This window comes from Oncorhynchus clarkii, chromosome 18 (assembly GCF_045791955.1).
Source record: "Oncorhynchus clarkii lewisi isolate Uvic-CL-2024 chromosome 18, UVic_Ocla_1.0, whole genome shotgun sequence".
NCBI classification, from domain to species: Eukaryota; Metazoa; Chordata; class Actinopteri; order Salmoniformes; family Salmonidae; genus Oncorhynchus; species Oncorhynchus clarkii.
Genome location: NC_092164.1, coordinates 35,160,496 through 35,170,450, shown reverse-complemented (window position 1 = coordinate 35,170,450; position 9,955 = coordinate 35,160,496). Strand labels below are relative to the sequence as shown.

The 9,955-nt window shown below is 42.7% G+C and overlaps 1 protein-coding gene and 1 pseudogene across 1 annotated transcript in view; both read left to right on the top strand.

Moving 5' to 3' along the window:
- Positions 1–1,072: 1,072 nt before the first annotated feature.
- Positions 1,073–2,694, top strand: LOC139372308 (actin-binding Rho-activating protein-like; annotated as a pseudogene).
- A 3,316-nt stretch (positions 2,695–6,010) lies between these two features.
- The window catches only part of LOC139373386 (sterile alpha motif domain containing 12), a 121,879-nt gene continuing 117,934 nt past the window's right edge, over positions 6,011–9,955 (top strand). The window contains exon 1 of the mRNA XM_071113833.1: positions 6,011–6,210. The gene's annotated coding sequence lies outside the window, so the exon portion shown is untranslated. The remainder of the gene's footprint in view (positions 6,211–9,955) is intronic.

The window sequence follows — 9,955 nt, the reverse complement described above, 5'->3', positions numbered from 1 at the left end:
CAAGAACTTCAAGGAGAGCGGTTCAATTGTTGTGAAGAAGACTTCAGGGCGCCCAAGAAAGTCCAGCAAGCGCCAGGAGTGTTTCCAAATGTTGATTCAGCTGCGGGATCAGGGCACCACCAGTACAGAGCTTGCTCAGGAATTGTAGCAGGCAGGTGTGAGTGCATCTGCACGCACAGTGAGGCGAAGACTTTTGGAGGATGGCCTGGTGTCAAGAAGGGCAGCAAAGAAGCCACTTCTCTCCAGGAAAAACATCAGGGACAGACTGATATTCTGCAAAAGGTACAGGGATTGGACTGCTGAGGACTGGGGTAAAGTCATTTTCTCTGATGAATCCCCTTTGCGATTGTTTGGGGCATCCGGAAAAAAGCTTGTCTGGAGAAGACAAGGTGAGCTCTACCATCAGTCCTGTGTCATGCCAACAGTAAAGCATCCTGAGACCATTCATGTGTGGGGTTGCTTCTCACAATTTTACCTAAGAACACAGCCATGAATAAAGAATGGTACCAACACATCCTCCGAGAGCAACTTCTCCCAACCGTCCAGGAATAGTTTGGTGACGAACAATGCCTTTTCCAGAATGATAGAGCACTTTGCCCTAAGGCAAAAGTGATAATTAAGTGGCTTGGGGAACAAAACATCGATATTTTGGGTCCATGGCCAGGAAACTCCCCAGACCTTAATCCCATTGAGAACTTGTGGTCAATCCTCAAGAGGCGGGTGGACAAACAGAAACCCGCAAATTCTGACAAACTCCATGCATTGATTATGCAAGAATGGGCTGCCATCAGTCAGGATGTGGCCCAGAAGTTAATTGGCAGCATGCCAGGGCGGATTGCAAAGGTCTTGAAAAAGAAGGGTCAACACTGCAAATATTGACTCTTTGCATCAACTTCATGTAATTGTCAATAAAAGCCTTTGACACTTATGAAATGCTTGTAATTATACTTCAGTATTCCATAGTAACATCTGAAAAAAATATCTTAAGTCACTGAAGCAGCAAACTTTGTGAAAATGTATATTTGTGTCATTCTCAAAACTTTTGGCCACGACTGTATGGAGGCCCATCCGTATGGTGTCCAACCTTACCAGGAGCAGGCAGAATTGGGTGTCCGAGATGAAAGACAAGCTGGCCAAGGAGCCTATCAGCTGGGCTCCTGACCCCCTAAGAGAGCTTTGGGGCGAACCACCAAAGACACCAAGCACCACTAAATTAGGAACCTGGCAGAAGAAGGTTTGTCCCTGTCAGGATCCCACTGCTGGCCACCACATACATACCTGCTGCTCAGAACAACACTTCAGCTACCAAGCAGGAGTCTCAAGGCAATTCTCCTCCTTCCCAATTGGAGGGTAAAATTAAGACCCCTCTAGTGCCTCTATACGGGAGTCCCGGATCAAGACCAAGTAGGTGGGGAAGACTGTGACCAGCGGCGTTCAGGAGAGGAGTGTGGGAACTACATTTCTGACGAGCTCATTTGTCTGGAGGCTCCACCGCCAGGGGAGGAGATAGACAGAACACTGAGTAAGAGGGGGTCGCTCGCACTCCAAAGAAAGTGCTCCAAAGTATCGAAACTGACCCGCAGCTGGAAGCAGGAGAAGGAGCGGAATGTAACGAGAATTTGGAGATGGGCACACGTGGACACAGAGGAAAGTGGGTACTCTGAGGCGGAGTAAAGGACCCTTGAGGCGGAGGGCGGCCAAGATAAACCTGGACAGACAGACAACTCTAAACCTGGACAGAGGGACAGCACTGAACCTGGACAGACAGACAGTTCTAAACCTGGACAGACATCTCTAAACCTGGACAGACATCTCTAAACCTGGACAGACAGACAGCACTGGGTCATCCGGAGAGGCCATGCAGAGGAATAGTGACGGCATCTCACCTAAAGGGAAAGTTGAGTCATGGGTGAGGGTCAAAGACCCTCCAGCTCAGTGTGAGTTCAATGTTCTTTGCATCAGTATGGTGACTGTATTAACATTCATGTACAAGCGATGGTGCATGACGGTCCCTCATTAAACGTTCCCCTAAGTATGTAAGGGACACTGTAAATACACCTAAATAACTTGATATAGCTAATTTGTTGCTCAAATAAAACAGTTTAATGCTACACTTGTTCAGAGCTTTACAATGGAAATGAACGTTGCAATGATTGATGATTGTCTCACTTTTTTGTTAAATATTTGGGTGATTGTTCTTCACAGGAGCAAAAAGGAGTTGGATGACGCCAACAAGATCAACGCTCTCTCAAAGAAGTACAGTGCCGTGGGCGATCTGAAGAGCCGCTGGCAGAACTGGTCCTCGACGAACACCGTCAACCAGAAGCTCAACCTCTTCAGTGAGGACTTTGACTATGAATACTCCATGTCCCTACGCCTCCACAAAAGGCGTGGAGGGTTATGGACGCCCCAAGGAGGACACCAAAACAAACAGCCGAACGTGCCAGGCGAGCCAAGCAACACATCCACGGTGAGATAGTCTACATGTGCTATGTGATCAAGACTATGAACGACCCAGATCCGGACGGGAAGACCCACGTCACTTTCAGAGAACTGTTTGATAGATACGTACGCGTCTCTGACAAGGTGGTGGGGATTCTTCTGAGAGTCAAGAGGCATGGGAAGGTGGCGTTCGAGGGGGAGATGCTGAGGCAAGGGCAGGATGATGGTGTTATCATCACCCTGTTGGTGTGACTTCCTCTCTTGTGGAACCAAGTGTATTCGGAAAGTATTCAGACCCATTCCCTTTTTCCACATTTTGTTACATTACAGCTATTACCTTATTCTAAAATTGATTAAATAATGTTTTCCTTATCAATCTATACACAATATCCCATAATCACAAAGCAAAAAAAGGTTTTAAGAAATTTTTGCAAATTTACCTGTGGTAAATTGAATCGATTGGACATCATTTGAAAAGGCACACACCTGTCTATTTAAGGTTCCACAGATGATAGTGCATGTCAGAGCAAAAACCAAGCCTTGAGGTCGAAGGAATTGCCCGTAGAGCCCCGAGACAGGATTGTGTCAAGACACAATTCTCGGGAAGGGTACCCAAAAAATGGAAGAAGTTTGTAACCACTAAGACTCTTCCTAGAGCTGGCCGCCCTGCCAAACTGAGCAATCGGGGGAGAAGGGACTTGGTCAGGGAGTTGGTCTGTGGAGATGGGAGAATCTTCCAGAAGGACCATCTCTGCAGCACTCCACCAATCAGGCCTTTATGGTAGTGGCCAGACGGAAGCCACTCCTCAGCTAAAAGCACATAGCAGCCCGCTCGAGAGGATCTGCAGAGAAGAATGAGAGAAACTCCCCAAATACAGGTGTGCCAAGCTTGTAGCGTCATACCCAAGAAGACTCGAGGCTGTAATCGATACCAAAGGTGCTTCAACAAAGTACTGAGTAAAGGGTCTGAATACTTATGTAAATGTGATATTTCATTTTTTTTTTGTTTTATACATTTGCAAAAAAATCTAAAAACCTGTTTTTACTTTGCCATTATGGGGTATTGTTTGTAGATTGATGAGGGAAAAAACGATTTAATCCATTTTAGGATAAGGCTGTAACGTAACAAAATGTGGAAAAAGTCAAGGGGTCTGAATACTTTCTGAATGCACTGTAAGTCCTTTTCAACATTGAAAGACTATGCACTGCTGGATAGGAATTTAGACAATTTGCTGCTATGGTGTAAAGAAGACTTAACATCACTAACTAACTCAATATTGTATGTTATTTTGTGGCTTTCCGCTGCAGTGCATTTGTTTGTTATGGTCACCAGAGGTAATGCTTCAACCTGATTGATTGCCATTGGATTACATAAATAGCTTTGACTTGAGGAACAATGTGTAATTTAAACAGGGATTGAGTTTCATGATTAACATCACTAACCAACTCTGATGAGATTACATAACAACGGGTTCAGGAGATACACAAAGGCTACAGTTCCATGTTTTGTGTGCCAGACACAGCATGATGACCGGAGCATTTTCAGGTATGTCTGTATCAACTGGAAATCTGTCCATTAAGCTTGAATTGGGGACTTGAACCCAACTGAACTCAGATGTGGGCACATTGGCTGCGTTTAGACGGGCAGCCTAAATCTGATCTTTTTTTTATTTTTATGTTTTTTTACCTCTAATCAGATCTGAAAAAGATCTGATGTGATTGGTCAAAAGACCACTTAGTGGAAAAAATATCTGAATTTTGATGCCTGTGTGAACGCAGCCCTTGTGACCATGTTTGACATCCTACATTTAAAATAACCTTGATACTGTATTAATCAACTATTTATTTATTGGCTAAACTTGGTCTCAGTTTAGTCTCTGATATGTATTGTCCACTTTTATTTGAATAACCATACTTTCTCTTTGTCAATCTACTAATTTGAATGCCATTGTTATGGAGTTACTGGGACTTTGTTGATTAGTGAACTCTTAATAACCATAGCCCAAACCTAACAACAGTGTTAGACAAGTAAAGTTCACCTAACATTGCATGCTTTCCTCTCAAATAATACAGGACATAATCTATGTGAACTGGTCTGTCGCGCCCTGACCTTAGAGAACAGTTTATTTCTCTATTTGGTTAGGTCAGGGTGTGATGTGGGGTGGGCATTCTGTGTTTTGTTTTTCTACGATTTTGTATTTCTATGTTTTGGCCGGGTATGGTTCTCAATCAGAGACAGCTGTCTGTCGTTGTCTCTGATTGGGAACCATACTTAGGTAGCCCTTTCCCTCCTTTCAGTGTGGGAAGTTAACTTTGTTTGTGGCACATAGCCCTTAAGCGTCACGGTTGTTTTGCATTGTTTATTGTTTTTGTCGGCGGCATCCTAAATAAAAGGAATATGTACGCTCACCACGCTGCGCTTTGGTCTAGTTATTTCGATGGCCGTGACATGGCCGTATTGTGTTGGACAACATACCTAATCGAGACATCAAGCAATTTGCTAAACTTTTGGTGTTCTTGGGAGAAAGAACAATTAATTAAATGATCTAATATCTATTGAGTTGATAAGGAATCATGATCATGTCTTTAACAGGAAATAATGTTCTGCTGACTGAAAATGCATGGCCTACCTGTAACATTTGTTACACTATGTACTGAATGTTTCTCCCTTTTGGTGACATTTATTTGACCATTTAACTTTATTTAACTAGGCAAGTCAGTTAAGAAGACATTCTTATTCACAATGACAATGGGACTCCCAATCACAGCCACATGTGATACAGCCTGGATTTGAACCAGGGACTGTAGTGATGCCTCTTACACTGAGATGCAGTGGCTTAGACCGCTGTGCTACTCGGGAGCCCAAGTGTGTATATTTTGCTTTCATATATTTTCAAGAGGACCACAATAGAAATAATTGTAACTTTTTCATGTCATCCTTTATGATTTGAATTGCATTACACAGTATCATCGTGTGGTTGTATTGTGTTAAAAAATGTATATTTAATTAAGGAATACAAAATATTTAAATGTAGAGATTTGCCCTTTATGAATGCGGAATACACCTGACTTCGCTAATTCGTAAAACAGGAACATAGTTTTTCTCAGGGTTCCTTGTTCCAGTGTATTCAATACATTATGTATATTGTGGCAAACAATGAATTCTCTTTTTTCCTGCCAGTCTGACGCCATCCACAGTCTTTGGTTGACTTGTCTTTATTTATCTGCCTTTTTTTTCGCTCTGAAGTTTAAAGTTGAAATGTGATAGACACAGGTTGCATAGACACAGGTTGCACACACACACACCCGCACACACGCACATGCGCACACACAAACAAATGTCCTTTGTGCTCTGAGGCATGTTCTGATGATTAAACCCATCTATGAGGAACTGATTTTTCTCCTACCTCACCATGCCAGACTGGTAATACCACTAAATGTAACCCACCCAGTTAAATATAAATGTCAGTGACAAGGAGCATAACACCGCCCACAGCTACAGTAGCCTATGGCTTCCTTGTTCCTCAGGCACATCTTTGACTGGAAGCCAAAGCCGATGCTGGTAGGAATAGACATTAAAAGATGTCAGCTGCAGTGGGTATAATTATAGGAGCACCTTGGCTTTGACTACAGCATTGGGAGAGACTCCAGAACAGCGCGGTGCTTCTCACATCAGACACTGATGCACTGACAGCCTTCGTTAACACCCGCTGCTGGCTCCTTCACTGACTCCTACCTCTAAACGGGTTTTATATGCACACTTTATCTGTGAGTATAGAGTTGTTTTTATTATTTGAATATTGCTCTTATCATTAAGCGGGAATAGTATTTATTATAATTGCATTTTTTATTGGCCCATCCACTACCGCCCATCTTCGGAGGACAAAAATAACTGTTTTTACAGCTTTTTCTTTTTTGTTACATGTAAATTCTACACACATTTGAAATACATGGCACTTTATTTTTTGACACGGTAGTTACATAGCAAGAATACAGTTAATAATAGTAATTCATTATGGGAATATTAGTAAATAATGTTTTGTACTGTAAGAACAATGTAAGAATCCATAGCGGTGAAACTGAATCAAGACCGTTTTATAGCATCTGACTGTTTGAATTTAAAATCGGTGTTGAAAAACAATAGCATTACTGTTGAGTTAACTTTCAATCAGATTGCAGACCTACTGGATGGATATAAAGATAACAGCACCACTTGCTTCACAGCGATGTGATAAGAGAGGGCTGGTAAGATAATACAATGAATAGGAGTAGTACTCTGAGGGACAAAACGTATTAGTCTTGCAGTGTTGGACAAATAACAATTTAATACATTTTACAATAAGGCTGTAAATGTCACAAAATGTGGAAAAAGTCAAGGGGTCTGAATACTTTCCGAAGGCACTCTATCTGTAATCGCTAACAAAGGACAAATGGTGGAAACACAACAACAATGCTCCATTTCCAACAACTCCCGAAGTTTTTACCGTTTAGTAATGGAAAAATGGTAAAAGGTTGCTAAATGGTAACTTTTTCCTGTAACTTTCCCAAACTTCTCAGGTTTTCTAGAACTCCTGGTTGGAAGATAATCAAAATCAAGGGGGAATAAGCAGGAAATCCAGAATCCTCTAACTAGATTTGTATTATTATTATTTAACTAGGCACGGTCAGTTAAAAACTTCTTAGGGCTGAGATCTCGTTAACGGGATCGATATGACAACAGCCAGTGAAAGTGCAGGGTGCCAAATTCAAACAACAGAAATCTCAATTAGAATTCCTCAAACATACAAGTATCTTATACCATTTTAAAGGTAATCTTGTTGTTAATCCCACCACAGTTTCCGATTTCAAATAGGCTTTACGGCGAAAGCACCACAAACGATTATGTTAGGTCAGAGCCAAGTCACAGAAAAACACAGCCCTTTTTCCAGCAAAAGAGGAGTCACAAAAATCAGAAATAGAGATAGAATGAATGACTAACCTTTGATGATCTTCATCAGATGACACTCATAGGACTTCATGTTACACAATACATGTATGTTTTGTTCGATAAAGTTCATATTTATATCAAAAAATCTCAGTATACATTGGCGCGTTATGTTCAGTAGTTCCAAAAACATCCTGTGATTTTGCAGAGAGCCACATCAATTTACAGAAATACTCATTATAAATGTTGATGAAAATACAAGGGTTATACATGGAACTTTAGATAAACTTCTCCTTAATGCAACCGCTGTGTCAGATTTCAAAAAAGCTTTACGGAAAAAGCAAACCATGCAATAATCTGAGTACGGCGCTCAGAGACCCAACAAGCCAAAAAGATATCCGCCATATTGTGCAGTCTACAGAAGTCAGAAATAACATTATAAATATTCACTTACCTTTGATGATCTTCATCAGAATGCACTCACAGGAATCCCAGTTCCACAATAAATGTTTGTTTTGTTCGATAATGTCCGTAATTTATGTCCAAATAGCTGTAAGTTCCATTACAGTCCGTAGAAACATGTCAAACGATGTATAGAATCAATCTTTAGGATGTTTTTAACATAAATCTTCAATAATGTTCCAACCGGAGAATTCCTTTGTCTGTAGAAAAGCAATGGAACGGGAGCTCTCTCACGTGAACGAGCGTCACGAGTTTGTGGCACTCTGCCAGACCACTGACTCAAAGAGCCCTTATTTACAGTAGAAGCCTCAAACAAGTTTCTAAAGATGGTTGACATCTAGTGGAAGCCTTTGGAAGTGCAACATGACCAATGTATCTTCAATAGGGAATGAGTTGAAAATCGACCAACCTCAGATTTCCCACTTCCTGGTTGGATATTCTCTCAGGTTTTTGCCTGCCATATGAGTTCTGTTATACTCACAGACATCATTCAAACAGTTTTAGAAACTTCGGAGTGTTTTCTTTTTCTTTTTTTTTTGAATTTTACCCCTTTTTCTCCCCAATTTCGTGGTATCCAATTGTTGTAGTAGCTACTATCTTGTCTCATCGCTACAACTCCCGTACGGGCTCGGGAGAGACGAAGGTTGAAAGTCATGCGTCCTCCGATACACAACCCAACCAAGCCGCACTGCTTCTTAACACAGCACGCATCCAACCCGGAAGCCAGCCGCACCAATGCGCCGGAGGAAACACCGTGCACCTGGCCACCTTGGTTAGCGCACACTGCGCCCAGCCCGCCACAGGAGTCGCTGGTGCGCGATGAGACAAGGACACCCCTACCGACCAAGCCCTCCCTAACCCGGGCGACGCTAGGCCAATTGTGCGTCGCCCCACGGACCTCCCGGTCGCGGCCGGTTACGACAGAGCCTGGGCGCGAACCCAGGGACTCTGATGGCACAGCTGGCGCTGCAGTACAGCGCCCTTAACCACTGCGCCACCCAGGAGGCTCTTCAGAGTGTTTTCTATCCATATATTAGCAACTGGGACTGAGTAGCAGGCAGTTTACTCTGGGCACCTTATTCATTCATGCTACTCAATACTGCCTCCAGCCATAAGAAGTTAAGAACAAATTATTATTTACAATGACGGCCTACACCGGCAAAACTCGGACGACGCTAGGCCAATTGTGCATCACTCTATGGGACTCCCAATCACAGCCGGCTGTGATACAGTCTGGATTCGAACCAGGTTGTCTGTAGTGACGCCTATAGCACAGAGATGTAGAGTATTCAAATACTGTGCCACTTGGGAGACCCCTTTTTTTTTAAATCCCTGTATGTACAGGGATTAGGAGAAAGTGACTGGTAGCAGGGTAAATAATAATAATAATAGTAAACCGTATGGCAGCAGTATAAGTGGTGGGTAAGTCTGTGCACGGTGGTGTGTGTGTGTGTGTGTGTGTGTGTGTGTGTGTGTAAGAGTGTCAGTGTAGGAGTGATAGGTGGACATGTAAACAGGGCTGAAAAGTGACTGGTAGCAGGAATACATAAATACTTATGATAATATGGTCATAAATACATGTAAATAGGCGTAATAGTGACCAGTAGCAGGATAAATAGATAGATACTAAATGGGTATTGGCAATCAATAATCAATGAACAGCAGCGTAGTGGTAGTAAGACATTTAAGCAATAATACTTTTAGCAGCAGCGTAGATGTGTGGGTGGCAGTAGTTGTTAGCCATTTAACATATTATGGCCAAGGAATAAAAGCTCTTTAGAAGTCTAATGGTCTTAGCCTTGATGCACCAGTACCGCTTGCCAGAGAGGATCATGGAGAACAGTCCGTGTCTCGGGTGACTGGAGCCTTTGGCAATTTTTCAGGCCTTTCTCTGACACCACCTGACATGACGTCCTGGATGGCTGGGATCTCACCTCCAGTAATGCTCTGGGCTGTCAGCACCACCATCTGTAGGGCCCTCCGGTCGAGGGCGGTGCAGTGGATAGCGAGGAACTTGAAGCTCTTCACTCCTCTCGACTGTAAATAAAAACAATAACGAAGCTATTCACTGAGTATACTAAACATTATGAACACCTGCTCTATCCATGACGTAGACTGACCAGGTGA